The sequence below is a fragment of the Ursus arctos genome, unplaced genomic scaffold, assembly GCF_023065955.2.
Source record: "Ursus arctos isolate Adak ecotype North America unplaced genomic scaffold, UrsArc2.0 scaffold_7, whole genome shotgun sequence".
Lineage (NCBI taxonomy): Eukaryota > Metazoa > Chordata > Mammalia > Carnivora > Ursidae > Ursus > Ursus arctos.
In genome coordinates, this window is record NW_026623089.1 from 49,613,908 (window position 1) to 49,630,780 (window position 16,873).

Below are 16,873 nucleotides of genomic sequence, written 5' to 3' on the forward strand. Positions count from 1 at the left end.
CTGTATTAGCTTTGATACATAATTAAGACAATAAATCTCCTGAGGAAAAAATATCATATAGGTCAGTTTTGTTCATTTAAATCTAACAGATTGGAAATCAGCAGAAATCTTAACAGGTTTAACTTCCCTATCATGTGTCAGGCAGGCCATTGTTCATACTGTAAGAAAGATCTCTAGAAATAGTTAAAACTCTTCAGAGGAAAGTTTTGAAACGTCTACATCACTTTGAAGGTAGACATTTCCGTAAAATTTTACAATATTGAGCCAAATATTTCTAACTAGTCATTAAAAAGTGTCCTAGGGGGGCGCCTGGGTGGTACAGCGGTTGGGCGTCTGCCTTCGGCTCAGGGCGTGGTCCCGGCGTTATGGGATCGAGCCCCACGTCAGGCTCCTCTGCTATGAGCCTGCTTCTTCCTCTCCTGCTCCCCCTGCTTGTGTTCCCTCTCTCTCGGTGGCTGTCTCTATCTCTGTCAAATAAATAAATAAAATCTTCAAAAAAAAAAAAGTGTCCTAGGAATCTCTACTGTAGACTTTGATACCTAATTCAAATTACTGTATAAATTTGGAAGCTACAAAATCAATTTTCCATAAAATGTAATTTGGGCTTCACTAATCCAAACTGGCCTTCTTCCTAATTAGGTTGAATTCATGGGGTTTTATTGTAAAGCACTGCCAAATCAAATATAAATAACTTGGAACTTTGTGCTATTTTGGATTATCATACCATTCCTTCCCTCCATTAGCAGGGATGACCAGAGGTTGCTAATACAATAAATATTTAATGGGGGGCAACACTGTCCCTTGCCCCCAGAAACAGAGATGCAGACACAAACGTACCTTTCAGATCTATTTGTAACCCTGCTTTCTGCCCTCTCTCTTGCTCGTGGCTAACAGTGAATTTTCCCAGTACTAACAGAAGTGCCAATTGACTCACTCAAGCCCAAGGTAAACAGAGAGAAGAAAGGAATGAGAAAACACTGCTGCAGCTTTGGGAGGGGCAGCACCTGTGCCAAGAGATCAGCACCTTCTCCGAACATCCCCCGTCCCTGTAACACTGGAAATCCAAAGAAACAGTGTCAACCCAGCACCTCTAGTGGGACGCGGGGAGTCTGAACTACCATGAGCTAACAGGGAGCAAACTGAAGCAGCCTGGCGTGGGCCCTCCGCCCTGAACAAGAAGCTAGGAGTACAAGTGAGAAAATGGAACTTCCGTTCTAAAAATAGCTGGTTTTTTTTTTCTTTTCTGATTTTAATACTTCCACTGCACCTTTGTTTTAAAGGCACTTCAGGAGTTCTGACATTTCTTTTTCCATTCTAAATCAATGGAGAGGAAATTAAACCACACGGCAAGAGGGCTGACATCACCTCCTCTCACACTTAGCCCAGACAAACACATGCACAAGCGCACAGACGTGTGGCCTCAGTTTTGTTTAAGAGAGGGGGTCACCAGCAGTGATATCTTCCTATCTCCCAGTTAGAAAAGGAAGGTCACTGGGAAGAGAACACTTAATTCCCATGACAGGCACCACCATCGTTCTCCTTCAACTGTTCACAGAACCCGCACATGGAAGCCAGAGAGATTCAGATTTCTGTCCCAGCCTCACCTCCTCTTGTGTGACCTAAAACAGGTTAATTTACTTCCATAACTTGGTTTCTTCATCTTTAAAATGTTGCTAATTTTTTTAATCCCAGTCATTGTTATCCCATCATCAACATTCTGGCAGAGGAAGCTACAACGTGCCCACAAAGGATGCTTTAGGACAAGGTCCTGGCTGTCACTCTCAAATCAGATCAAAGTGTCTCACCAGCGGCTTCTCCTTTTCTCATCCTCCCAAATGCTGGGAAAGAAAATGTTTCCTCATCTCATGGCATAAAAACCTCTGGGTGCTATTCTGCTGGGGGCAAACATGGAAAACTTGGGAGCATACCCAAAAGGAAAACCGGCGGAGTCTTGACTGGAGCCTGCTGTCAACTACAGTGCGGGGCACGCTGCCTTCCACATGCAAACAGCTACAACCAGCTGAGCTATTAGACCTCCAACCAGCCTCCGGAACAGCATCAGGAATAAAGGACCCTGTGAAGAGAACACTCATACCCCAACTCAGGGAAATGACAATCAGGACTGAGAACTGAAGTCTCTTCCTACTCAGTCTTGGGACTTTTCCACTACACACTGTTTGCACGTGCCAACTGTTCAGCATCTCCAGTTTGTTTTTGTTACTCCTAGAAACAGGGACCTAAGCAGACACAAAGGAAGCTGCCCTCAGTGAGTTTCTCCTTTACTCTTCGGTATCACCAATCTCTATAAATAACACCTGTCATTTCAGTTCCCCAGGACTCATTTCCAAGGATAAACTTCAGGACGGTTGGGGGGTACTCTGTAACTCCGCCCAAGAAGGCAGTCATAATAACTGGGAGCTGGCAGAAGCGCTAATGATCAACACGGACACTGACAAATGACTTGAGTGTCTGGGTCCTAATGGGTCTGAAAAGCAGTTGTCGCCTCACACTAATATTCCCAGAATTTCATGTCTTTCTCTGTATTTCACCCCAAGGAAGCTCAGCATTTCTACTGAGATAGATAATCTTTATTATTTCTTGACTCTCTGAGACTCTCAGATTAAATACAAACCTTTTCTAAGAAACAAAAATTTGTCTTGACCTCTTCTTCCTGGCATTGGACTTGATCTTATAAAATACAAATAGGAGCCAAAAAAAAAAGGAATGGTTAACTGATTGAATTTTAAGATTGAAAGGTACACTGTAGGTCAAAATCCAGCTGCTCATTTTTATGGATATGAAATTGGGGATGAGGAAAGTCAAATGACTTCCTCGTCATTACACTGTGTGGGTAAAGAGTAGAACCTGAGTCTCCTGGCTCTAAATTCATTGTTTTTCTATTATATTACATTGCTTAGAACTCCAATAATTCATGGCCAGATTTCTAATAGCCCAGCTGACAGGTATCAAGATCCTTGGCTACCCTCACCAATTCGGTAGCAGTGACATGGTGTTTACACACATGGGACAATAATTTTATGATCAAAAAAGCAAAATTATACCTAAATTTCTTTTAAAAGTTTGATCAACATATCAGTAACTGAACTGCTTCCTTGTTCAGGCACGATTCTCTAAATGGGCTGGGAGGAACTCAACCTAAGGGGCTTAATCTGGGTTTCTCAAGGACAATGTTGACGGCAATCCATAAATCTGAAACAAACGGTAATATTTTATGTTAATATACATTTTCTGGGACAAATGGCCATAGTTTGCATCAGAGTCTCAAGTACTTCACCTTAAAATATTAGGAAGCACTATCCTAATGCAATTACTTCCTTTCTTTCCAAAGTCACAATGCCTTATGCCTCTTATGAATTTCACAATATCCCCAGCTCACCTTCATTCTCCTGAAAGTGCTTTATCTGGTATTAGAATTAGTTCAGTATGTTTGGAGTTTTTAAAAAATACTCAGACGCTTGGAGCACCTGGGTAGCTCAGGCAGTTAAGTGTCCAACTCTTGACTTCAGCTCAGGTCATGATCTCAGAATCCTGACATCAAGCCCTGTGTCAGGCTCCACGCTGTGCATGTAACCTGCTTTAGGATTCTCTCCCTTTACCCCTCTCCCCTTCATGCGCACACACATGCTCACTCGCTCTCCAAAAAAAAAAAAAAAAAAAAGTAGGCATGCTCCTGAAAAGGGGACACAATATTTCAACCCTCCAACCTTCTTTACCTGTCACAAGGAGAATTAATTCAATAAACATTAAAAAAATAAAAAAAATTAAAAAAAAACACTCCGACCTTTACCATAAATCTGCAAGTCTTGGCTAATAATTACTGGGTAAGTGTCTTGGTGGTCCTGGGTGCTGCCACTAACCAGAGTGAACAGAATTCTATTAAAAGTACATTCTTAATAATGAAACAGACCCTAAACTTGACTCAATTTAAAAGAGAAGCTCCAAAATGAAATTTTCATGATTTTCTTTATCTAAAATCCAGTTTATGAAATACTGACTTTTAAAAAACTTTAAGGTCAGTCTGACTGTATCTAGAATGGTAAGATCCTGAAATATATAAGCCATCGCTATTAAGCACCAAGATATAAGGGTCCTCTTTAGTAGAAAGCTGGGTTACTGTATATTTGAAACCTAACTATCCATCATAAACACCTTCAATACATTTGAAATAGCAGGGTGGACAGATTCTCTCACATTGAAGGTCATTTATGAAGCGATCAAAGGCTGCAGTGGGAAAAAGAAGTATGAAGAGGGACAGGGCTTTATAGAATGAATAACTTTTCTCATTCTCAATATTTCTTATATTCTTTTACAACAAATTGCTTGGCTCTTGAGAACAGACTCATAAAAGAGGTGAAATATATTTTTCTATCCTGAATCTGAACTTTTTTTAATAGATAAAGTTGTAATGACCCTTTCCAAATAATATGAGCCAACACTTGAAAAATTTCCATTGTTTCGAAGACACAAATTACCCTGCACATCTATGTCTATCAACTGAATAAGGAAGGAAAACACATGAAAGTCATTTGAAAGAAAACATCTCCTAGGAGTTATGCTTGGAAAAGTCCAGTAATCCCCCTACCTCGATAAACAGAGATTTCCAAATGACTAGGGGGACAAACGACGGAACAGGGCCAAGCACTTGAACTTATAAAGGACACTCCATATTAGACTTTGGAGAACAAATCCAACACCCAGCTCCTTTATGGCTGGCCAAACTCTCCACGACACAGCCCTACCTTGAGTGGAAGGGAACCAAAACAAAACAATATCTTCATGCAATTTACACACAATTCAAATGGAATTTCTCCAAGCTCAGAAAATTTGAAGTTTATTCAGTCCATATGCTATCCCAGATTTTCATCCCTTCTAACAAATGGAACTTAGAGACAAGCAGCCATTTCCTAGTCACTCAGGATCAAAATCCCTCTTCCAGTAACCACAAATCATTAGTGACAGTAACTGTGCGTCATTTGGAATGTTTGGGGATTAATTTTTTCCTCCTAATAAGAAACTCACTGGATGCAGTTTTAAAAGTGTCTCAGGAGCCCTACTCAACTCTCCTTCCATTAGCAGCAAACACATGGCATGTGATTTGACCTAGCGTTGCATTCCTTAAACCAGGATTTAAGGAAACTGACAATAGTTCAATAGGGTGATTATCAATCACACAAGATAGCATTCTGAAAGAGAAAAGACATCATACAGAGCATTTGTCTCATGGAGAAAATAAGCTTTTGCAGCGGAGTACCTCACTTTCACTACACAAGTCAAAATTCACACTTCGCCAGAGGAGATGGTGCAACATACTCTAGTTAGAGAGATCCTACATCAAATCCTACTTTAGCCAATTGACCTGTACCAGTTAATCTGAAGCTCAGCCTCATCATTTAGAAACTGGGAATGATGATGATAATAATACCTCGCTCATAGGGTTGTTGAGATGATGAAATGAGCTCATGCATATAGATCACTGAACACAGCATTCAGAATATGCTAAGCATTCAATAAATGTTAGTTTAGCTATTGTTAGCACTACATGTTTAAGTACCAAAATCAAGGAAAAGAAAGCAAGACCCTTCCTTGATTCTGCCTGTAATTCTGTTCTTGTGCACAAAAGTTTTTATTTTTGTCTTTGTTGCCAGCACAAAAAAAAAAAAAAATACACACACACCAAAAAAAAAGAAAGAAAGAAAGAAAAGAAAGAAAGAAAGAAAGAAAGAAAAGAAAGAAAGAAAGAAAAGAAAAGAAAAGAAAAGAAAAGAAAACCCACCTCTTTCTCTTGGGTGAGGGAGGTACTAGAACCACACAGAACATTTTAAGAATGTCCAACTCTTTCTGAACAACTGGATTGTGCTGAATGCTTTCATTCTCCCCTCACATCTTCCATCCTTGTTCCCAAGGGGTCAAATTAACTTACAAGGGAATCAGCGTTCCTGTTCCCTAACTTGAAGCAGAGGAGTAGAATTCCCAGGCCAGAGACGTCCCTCTGAGCAGCTCGGAGGCATCTCAAACCAACAGGCAAGAAAGAGCGGCCATTCATGGAACAAATAAGTGATTTGCATTTCCAAGGATGTGGGGAAACATATTAGTTATAATTAGCAAACACGCAGAGTCCCCGTGACAGCTTCACTTTACAAACCCTTGAATGTTTGACAAGAAAAGGTCATGTTTTGTAAAATCCTCAAAAGGTCATTCAATAACAAATCACATGAATGAAATCGCAAGGGTTCAGGGAGGTTAGCAGAAACACCACAGGCAGTAAAGTGCGTTTTGAAGGTAAACAAGGAAAGGGAAAGCGGCCTTGCCTCAGCTCTGGAAGGGGAGAAATAGAAGCAATCTCTAATTTACCAAACACTATAATTTCAAGACATTTTCTCTGTACTTGGTGGTTTAACGCTGAATGTTATTTCTCATGTTCCGCACACTGGGAGGATTAGCAGATAACAGCCCAGCAACATTTCAACAGTTCTTCAAAAGGTCTAGGCTGACCTCAGCCAGGGCTTTCTTTTATATGTTTTATTTAATAAATCTCCCAAGCGGATTGCACTGAAATAGGTGGCTGCTTAGGTGGCATGCACACACACCCACGCGAGGTCCCCGTGCACCACCACCGACCCCTACGGCCCCCAGATCTGGAAACTTTAGCCCCAGAAGCCTTTTCTTCTGGCACTTTGACCTGTTCATGACCTCTTCCTTCCCAGGTCTATTTTCTTCTTCAACAAGAGCCAGCCCCACATCTCTCACAGCCAGGAGTAACAAAGGCTTGTTTATATAGGGTAATTTAGCTACAGGATCAGCAGGGAGGCGAGAAGGATGATGCGTCTGATCCAGGGTGGAAGGCACAATTCAGATGCAGGGCCCGTAGTTTAAGGGGAGGGGGGGGGCTGTCAGGGCAAGGCCAATGGGCTGGCTGCCTTCCAGAAGGTACGGCCAAGGCATAGGAAGAAGGGAGCCTCCTCTAGGCTGCCTCAGACATGGGTACACCCTTCACACACAGGAGAGGGGGTGTTCATGTTAAGAATGCTGTGGCAAGGGCCCAATGCCAAGTGGACAGGTAGCACAGACCCCGGACTCCCTAAAAAGAGGGAGCATCAGAGCCCTTGGAAAGGAAACAGCATCTTCAGGAAGCAGAGGACATGGAGTTGGCAGACCTAGCGCTCTGTGACCTTGAGCAGATTCATCTGACCTTTCTCCGTCTCCGTTTTTGCATTTGTAAAACGGGTCAGTACTTATTTCCGCACCTAACATATGGATAAAACGAAGTGAGAAGTCAGAGAAAGCCATGCGTTACTTTATACCAGCAAGGACTTGATGCTGAGGTCCTGATTCTTACTCCCCACTCATTTCTACATCCCGCCTCCAGCCTCCAAATCTCACTGAAAAACCCCTCTGAAGACCTGCTCTGCCTTATATCCCAGACACGTATGGCTTTTTAGATCTACACTTCAACTTAAAATTCCATAAAATTTAAAATTCAGTTCCTCGGTCACGGGAGCCACGCTCCAAGTGCTCGTGAGCTGCCCGTGGCCAGTGGCCAGCGGCCACCATAGTGGGCAGTGCAGCTACAGCAAGATTCCCACCACTGCAGGAAATGCTATGGGGTAGCGCGGCTTCCACCTGTTTTAGACGGAGGACAGCCTTTCCAAGCTTCCCCCTGCCACCACCCCACCCTCTCCATGGATTGAAGACCATCCTCCAGATACAGCCCTGACTGATGGTTCAAGCGTGTGCCTCTCACCTTTACAATTACCTGCCGACCATAAAGCCCCACCAGTTTGGTGACTGTTTGATCAGAATGACGGTCAGAAACAGGACACCTCACTTTGTCTTTCTTGCCAACTATTTTAGCTTATTTGCCACGAGTACAGGATATAATTAATATCACACAGGAGCCAGCATTGTCATTTTTCAAATCATTTCCCTGGAAATGTTCTACACCTCTTAATGGCCCTGCTAATGCTGTAGCTGTCATGTTTTGGACAGCTGCACTTTTACAAGACAAACTCTGCAGCGCCAGGAGCCTCTCTGCAGACTTTTTAGCTCAGAGGCTCAGAGGCCGTGAACGCCAGCCGGTAATGGCTAGATGGAAATCTTTGATTAATTTTTTTACCTCTTGGTACTGACTGCTTCTCAAGTGTCACCTTCCCAGCTTCCATCCCCAGCCACTTCACCCCTTCTTGCCCTCTTCCCTGGTCCCCCACCCCTACACCTCCTCTCTTTTATGCCACCTGATGGACAGGGAACTGGTGAAATAGGCCAAAGTCATACAACTGATGAAAGCCAGGACACTCCGCCCAGAGGTGCAAAAGTTTAAACATCTGGATGAAAGCCAGGACTCCGTGCTAAATGCCACACACTGAAAAAGTAGGGACCTTCATGCCTAATTTTTAGAAATATGCTTATTCCTCCCTGGTGACGTAAGAGAAATGTTCGAATGTCTCTATGTCCTGGGTGTGTCGGGAAAGGACCGGGAGGGCACAGGGCAACGAAAGCCGGGCTGCCTTTGAAACGTCCCAAGAGCCATTCACAAAGCAACCAAGGACAATCTAAGCCACACCAAGGATTTACTAAGGGGCACAGAATGAAGACGCTCTTAAACAAGCCGGAAAAATTCACCAGATTCTTTTAGGTAGTCACAGCATTTTGCTGCTGCTATTTAAAGAAAAAAAATCTTTTCACCGATAATCAGTTTAAAGTAAAAGATGATTTGAGTTCAGTCCAACACTGAGTCCAGGGGCGCCCTTTCTGCTGAGGCCTTCTGACTTTAAGGAAGCTGAAGCCAGATCCGGCTTAAAAGGAAGCTAAAGCCATGCTAGGGACACAGCTCTCGTTTTTAGGCTAAACAGCAGCGTTGACTCACTGCTCCTTTAATACTGTGTTTATTAGCGATCGCAGCCCACGGAGAGACGAGCACACAACTTCCTTTCACGCTGCGTCTGCAAAATGCTACAGAAAGTTGGACTCATCAGGGAAGCAGCAGGTCCCTTGGTTGAAACCAGCCAGGCCAGAAAAGTGACATGAACAGGATGCTGCTAAACACGCACGATTCGAAAATACACACTGTATTCTCTTCTGCATGATTTGCTGCCATTTAAAAGACAATAAACAGCAACTTTAGATTGCTAACAACGTGTCATTTAAGGTTTGCTGTTGCTCAACATCAAGAAAAATCAATGCCGGCTCTACGGGGGCAGCAAACCCCGAGAACTGAGCTCCATTTCAGGTCTGTTTGAACTCATTTCCTTTCTCCACGGTTGCCCCCTTGTACTCCCCCTCAGGCGTCCCCTCACAGCAGGCTGACAGCTTGACACATTGACAGCTCGCACTGAATGACAACTGATTTGTACAAATTTCAAGCCTTATAAATCTACCTGTCACAACAACAACATAAAAGCGCCCAGGCCCAGCAGGTAATTCAGAAAAAGCTTCCCTTGACAGCACTTTCTGAAAAGCAATGGCGTGCCTCCTGCCAAAAATTCCAACTATCATCCTTGTATAACTTTGAATAAAAATTCAGGGCCCATTTTCTTGCCAACAGGCTACCAATCGTCTTATTTAAAGATTAAAAAGAGCGAACGGGAAAGAGGGGGGAAAAAAAACACATCCACACAATTTCATTTTATACTGATATGAAAGTAGCACCACCTGCCATGCCAGGATTACCACACTGTTTTTTCTCTCTGCTGCTCAGGAGCAAATGAGTGAGGCTTTTTACGGTATTTAAACAATATCCCAGATTGCAGGGGCTGTGCCTCCTAGGACCCTCCCCACTCACCTGGGGCCAGCCGGCTGCCAGAGCAAGGCAGTTTGACTGGGAAGGGGCGGTGCGGGGAGGCAGAGGCTAGGGGTAGGTAAACTGGCCCCAAAATTTCTCCAAGACAAAGGTCCTTCATGTGCTAGCCCCACCTCTCTTGACCACTTTTCTTACTAAAATGATCCAACTATGTCAAGGTAACCTTTTCTCAAAATTCTGGTTTTAAATCAATAGCACGTTCTTCATGACTGCATCTTTTTTTTTTTTTTTAATTTACTTATTTGACAGAGAGAGAGCACAAGCAGGGGGGAGCGGCAGAGGGAGAAGGAGAAGCAGACTCCCCGCTGAGCAGGGAGCCCTATGCGGGGCTCAATCCCAGGACCCTGGGATCACGACCTGAGCCAAAGGCAGACACTCAACTGACTGAGCCACCCAGGCGCCCCATGACTGCATCTTCATCACAAAATAATCACAAGTTGAGAATTGAGACTTGGTTGTTAGGCGTGGTTTTATAGTCATGTGTTTCACGGAAGAAAAAAGTCTAGCAAGTCAGGGACTTGAGAGAAGGGAAAAAACTAAGTCCATGAGCACTTCAACAGGAAAGAGCACTTTATTAAAACTTCTGCTCATCTCTACCACTCAAGCCTTTCCAGCTCCACTTCATACAGAGAAAGGTCTAACTGAGAAGTGGCTAGCATAATATTTCATGTACCTCATTCGCTCCTGCAGAATCTCTCAGACCTCACAGATGGGAAAATGAATTTAGTCCTGCTTTTGGGGGGTCTGTTGCAGGTGCATGTTGAATGGGATGATGAGACAACTCCTAGGAAAGAGACATGGGACCAAGGAAGACACAAAGTGACCATCCATCCAGCAAGCCGAACTCTGAAGCAACGCGTCCTACCATGTGCGCGTCACCTCTCCACAGGGTCAAAGCAACAGTGAAGAACACAGGTGCCAGGGACGAACGTTCTCATTTCAAAAGCTGGCTTTCCCACTTACGAGTCATCTAACTTTGGGCAAGTTGTATTTGCACTCTATGCTTCAGTTTCATCACCAGCACTGAGGGGATCAGAATCACATCTGCCTTGGAATAGGAGGATTAAATGCCTGTAAAATGTTTAGTTCATAGTAAACAATACCTGTTCATTTAGTCATTCATACAGATACAGATAGATAAACATATGTAGAAAACATTAAGTGGTAAGTGCTATAGTTAGGAAAAAAGCAAGTTACCGTACTATTATCCGTACTTTCTTCAAGAACTTTTCTTCCAATGGAGTGGAAGTTTGCAATGTAGAGGGGAAAAAAAAAGTCTGATACAATTCCCAAAAATGTTTTAAATCATTTGGTGAAAATGTGCAGATATCAATGTAGCTGGACTGAATTTCTTTCCTAAACTTTTATAGTCTTTCTCTACTCTTTTCAACTTGCTTCTTCATTCACTCATGACTAATCAAACCATCCAGTACGTGTTGGAAACATATTAATTTAAAAGCATATCATTTGGGGCGCCTGGGTGGCTCAGTCATTAAGCGTCTGCCTTTGGCTCAGGGCGTGATCCTGGTGTTCTGGGATCGAGACCCACATCAGGCTTCTCCGATGGGAGCCTGCTTCTTCCTCTCCCACTCCCCCTGCTTGTGTTCCCTCTCTCGCTGGCTGTCTCTGTCAAATAAATAAATAAAAATAAAATCTTTAAAAATAAATAAATAAATAAATAAATAAATAAATAAAAATAAATAAAAGCACATCATTTATACCACTTTACCACCATTTATCACTCAGAAATACAATGAACATATGGATTACAAGAGGAAAGAACAAATACACATAGTATATACACATAAAAATGTGGAGACACATATATGTAAAAAATTAAATAGAATATCTTAAACAGTCAAAATTTAAATATATATATATATATATATATATATATGAAAACAGAATTCTTAGCCCCAAAATATAGCTGATGTCAGTATTAGCTGGCTAATCTTGAGACTGAGATTAAAAGAATAAGATTATCATTTGCAGTAAAGCCCACTATCAACATCAACTGAACCCTAAAATATAACTCAGATTAGGATTATCCAGATTATACGAACTGACATTCACTTTGTAACATTCTTATCATCCTTCTCGATTTGGTCAACATCAAGACTGGCAAGAGCTGACTGAACTTCAGATGCCAATAGAGGACAACGATCAGCAAATCCATAATTTTGTAATTATTTGTAGGATCGAGAGCAAGTATTTTGATTACGAGTGATTAGCGACCATTAGCAAATAAAATTGGGTTTGAATTTCGCGGGCATGTTTAAATGCCCAACAATTTGTATTTCATGCTAAGAAGCCTGAATCAAACAACATTTTCATGTAATAAAAAAACTGACAAACCAAAACTGCACATCAAATCTTTATAGAATGAGAGAAAATATCTATAAAATTGATAAAAAGAATGGTAATTTACATTAACTAGACCAGACTTTTCCATCTTTCATCAATCAAAGTGAACAGGAGCGTAGGCAAGGCAGGGATAGGAAAAACATCACCTTCAAGCAGAGTAAATGAGATGTTCCTATTTTAACCCTTCTCTTGTCAACAGCATGTGTTTGGCCCTAACAAAATGATAAATGCTATTTTTGTTAACTATTGTCTTCCTGACATCAATCACCAAGAGTTAACAAACACTCTCACATATGCCAGGATTCCCCCCTACTATGACCAATTAAATAATCCAATCATTAAACGGAGAACTGCGGGGCTGACAAAAGCAGAAGCAAGCACAGTGCTGGTCAGTTAAGTTGCACACTGGCCCACTGAGAGTTTACTTAGGAAAAAATACGGAACTTTAGATGCAAAACCCATGGTGCCTTATTCTAGACTTCTATCTGTACATCTGTCGTAACTACTTATTTCCCAAAAAGAAAGCAGTGCTTTCAAACCTATTGGCCTTCAGGGCCTACAAAGATTTATTTTTGTCTTGTTTGCCTGAGCAGCTCCTTCCTCACTGAGCTGCTGATTCCTTCATCTCAATAAGGGCCACACCTGGGGTCCCAGAATGCCATCACCTGTAAGCCATCCATCGGTCCAAGGGAGTTGACAGGCTTTAAGCCAAAAAGTCGTTGGTGCCAGCACCAACTACCCTTCACTGAGAAAATCCCTCGGACTTCGAGCAGCTTTGCTGTGCCCCAGCATCGGGCCCCCTGACTCACAGCTTCCCGAGGTACATGCGACATCAGGCCATCGACAGGTGCACCGATGGTGACCAAAGGCTAAGTTTTCAGTCCTTTAACCAACAACACTTTCAGAGAAGTAGCTGATTTTCTACTGCCCACAGATGTCTGTCTACATTTGCTGGGACAAGAAAGACCAACTTCACCTAATCTTGCCCACAGAATGACCGGACACAAGACATTTTCCTGCCACATGAGAGATCATATGAGAAGCATATATCATGAGTCATCATGGCCTCTTCAGCTCTGCTAACAAGAAAAGCCAAGTGTCTGAGACGGTAGGTACTTAACCAGGTGCAACCAACCCAGGCTGAAGGCCACACCAAGAGTCCAGGTATGGCTTGTCTGGCGCCCCCAAGAGGCAAAATGTCAGAGCTGGCCAGGATATAAGGGAGAGAGGGATCCAAGCAGCCTCTGGCCTGAACTTCCATGGAATCAGTAAATTTTTACCACTTAGGACAAGCCATGCTATTTGTAACTGTCAGAGGAAGGAAAATCTGTAATTGTTAAGGGGGATGAAGCCTGTGCAAATTCCTTCCTGTGCAAAGTGAACAGTCAATCACTTTTATAAGGACAGCAACAACTGAAACTATCCATTCGTATACTTTCCTTTAGTCAACAATATTACCTTTAGTAATCTGGGGAATGTGCATCCATAAATTACAGAAAGTGTTATTGCATTGCTGAATAAACAGCAACATTTCCATCAGCAGCAGCAGTGGCAGCCCCACAAAGGTATAACAAACAGACTCAATCATTTTCTTGTCAAGCTTTGCAATGACTGCAGAGTTTACTGCTGGAGATAATGTTGCTTTCCTCAGCATTGTGTGCCAAACTGCAAACTGCTTATTAAAACAAAACCTCTTTTTCGGAGCAGCATGAGTTGGATAATCACTTATTGCACTCAAGAAAAAACAGGTTTGGTGCCCAGAGGAGGTTAGCAATCAGGCATATGTGTTAACATTTGGCTGGTAAAAACTGGTTAAAAAATAAATTATCTGACATTGGGGTGGGGGAGGGAAGAAATTAAACTTATTAACATCACTGTCCCCGGATTGACTCTTTTCTCTATGATGCCATTCAGGTTTTTGACAATGTGTTTCAAAATACAAAGCTAGACTGCTTGATGGAAGCTTTGGGGTCGGGGGAGTGCCGGGAGGAGGAGAAAGGGTGAAGATGATTATGGGAGGAAACCAGAAATAAAATGCAGGCTGCTAGTCTTCATGGGAAAAAATCTCTGGAAGAAACTATATTGCAGGGGCAGGAGATAAAGCTGAACAAAAGGGACAGGAGGGAAACAAGTAAACTTTAAGAACTAGGCATTTGTGACTAAACTATTTCTGAAGACAGCACCTATTATTACTCTCCAAAGAAATTGCTTGACATAACTAAGCCAGCGATAGCTCTGAAAACCCATCCTCAATTTTCCCCCGCTTAAAATAGATTGACAGCCATTTTACTGAGCCTGAGGAACAGGTATGTGCAGACGGAGCCTGGGAGGCCTGCCCTGTCAGGAGCGCTGCTCTGTGAGGAAACCCATTATACCTGACCACGGAAGAGCTGCCCCAGTTTGTTTTCGTGTTGTTGTCTTCCCATGCCCATTTAAGATGAATTAACATCAAAGTGGGCAGGCCCTCTCCCCTCGGCCCACCCCCTCCACTGTTTTGATGTTGCTGATAGCCTTGTGGTCCCAGATATCAGCTGTGGAAGAGGCAAGCCTATACTTTGGACGTCCCTATCAGTACAGGAAATGAGACTTTGAAGACTTTATTATAACTCCGGACAGCATATGAGGTTTGACTCCCATCACTGCTCTAAAATGAAAGCGAGTAGAAAACAAAGCAAAACACCACAAATGTGGAGTGGAAAGGCAACCCCAGTAACTGTCATTCAACCTCGACAGTGGAGGGGAGGCTCGTGCAGGTCAGCACCGCACCCTGTGCCTCGTTCCTGGGAGGGCGGACAGTCCCCAGCTCTCCCACTCCCCTCCTTGCTTCAAAGCTGCATAAGAAGTGCCAAGCCAACCCAGCCTGCTCCTCTTCGCCACCTCAGGGCCTAAAATCATGCTGTTTCCTCCAACTGGAAAGCTTTTTCTCCCTTTGCTTGGTTCATTATTCACTTCATTAGGAACTTCACTTCCTCAAAGAAAGCCTTCCCCCACCAGACAATCTAAACTAGCCCCTGCTCCCTACCTCACCCCCGACCATCTCCCCCCACATTTCTTGTGATTTCTTCAGATCACTGTCTCTACATGAAATTTTAACTTTTATGATTTTACTGAAAGATTTGTTAGCTGGCTCCTCCATGAGCAGGTAGACTCCATGAAGGGATGACAATTTTACTCAGAATAGGATCTCCGGCACCAAGAATAGTGCCCAGCACCCAACAAGTAGAAGCTCAATAAATAGTTGAGAAAATACTTAAAGTTGAAGAGATATCCTTATGAACATAAATCAGACCTCTGTCCAACTCAAAAGATGGTGTCTGAGTGGACATTATGCGTCCTGATTATCAGAGGGAACGTAGAGAATATCCAAGAGGAAATCTTTATTCTCAAACCTCCAAGAATGTATAGCAGTAAGTTACTGCTCCTGAATTAAGAGTGAACCACAGAAATTTTGGTTTTATTTAAGTACAAAATGAGGAAAGGAAACTGCCCGTGACCTCCGTTAATAAAGGAGTTAGGAAACCTGGAGTCAATATCCACCTGCCAACAGATAGAACTATGGCCTGACAATCATGGAGGCACATTTGAACCATTGTAAGAGAGGATACAAAGCCTCCCCCCATTTGCTTTTAAATGCTATTTTCAATGTGCAGTTATTGGCACATTGTAATAAAAATTAAAAATACTGTATCTACAACACCTGTACCACTCAGGCTTATCAAATCTTAACATGTGGAGCCATATTTGTATCAGATTATGTTTTAAGAAACAAATATTACAGAAAGAAATGACTGCCCGTCTATTTCACTTTGAGGATTAGCTACATACACCTGAAGCCCTAAAAATACTTAAGTCACTATTGAATGCCACATAGTATAATAGTTACCGGCTTCCAAAGGCATTCGTCAGCAATTCTCACCTCTCTCCTCCTGCCAGCATTTTAATCCCCTCTTCACTCCACGTCCATGTCCCTCACCATGATTCCTCCTTGTTCATCTCTCCTGGTCTCTGCCTGATTCCCCAGCTGCTTTGGGTGGGTCATGTCATATACCAAAATGAATTCCAAGTAAGAAAGCGTTTTGTTACAAAGGAAACCAAGAAAGTACTAGAAGAAAAACTAGTGGAGAAGTCCCTGCTACTGTAACTAAAATTCCCAAAGCCATAAAAGATGATAAATTCGATTGCACAAAAATCAACTGCATGTAAAGCAAAAATTGTGCATGACGAAACAGAAAATGAAGCAGATGAAAAGCCACCAAGAACAATGAGAAGGCAACCAGAACCATGGGGGGGAAACCTGCAACTGTATCCCAGAAAAAGGACTAATTACATACGCACAGGACACACACACCCATATGCACAATTATATACACACGTGAAAACACATGTACACAAAGAACTCCAAAAACAATCATAAAAAAGACAAAAACCAATAGAAAAGTGGACAAAGGATACACACACAGAGTTTACAGCAAAGGAAATACCGATGCCTCTTAAATGTGTAATAGGATGCTTAACTTCATTCATAATAAGAGAACTGCCAATTAAAACACCGAGAAATCATTTTTTAACATACCAAGTTGGCAAGAATCCAAAAATTTAATAATACACTCTGTTGGTGAGTCTGTGGAGAGCAGGCATGCACCTAACATTGTTGGTAGGGTATAAATTAGTTTAAATCCTGAGGAGTATAAT

At 42.4% G+C, this 16,873-nt stretch overlaps 1 protein-coding gene and 1 long non-coding RNA gene across 5 annotated transcripts in view; both read right to left on the minus strand.

Annotated features, from left to right (window-relative positions):
• LOC130542987 (uncharacterized) overlaps positions 1-11,624 on the minus strand; it is a 58,201-nt gene extending 46,577 nt beyond the window's left edge. Inside the window, exon 1 of the long non-coding RNA XR_008957945.1 lies at positions 10,491-11,624. This is a non-coding gene — a long non-coding RNA (uncharacterized LOC130542987). The remainder of the gene's footprint in view (positions 1-10,490) is intronic.
• LRMDA (leucine rich melanocyte differentiation associated) overlaps positions 1-16,873 on the minus strand; it is a 1,028,511-nt gene that overhangs the window by 866,171 nt on the left and 145,467 nt on the right. The window lies entirely within an intron of this gene.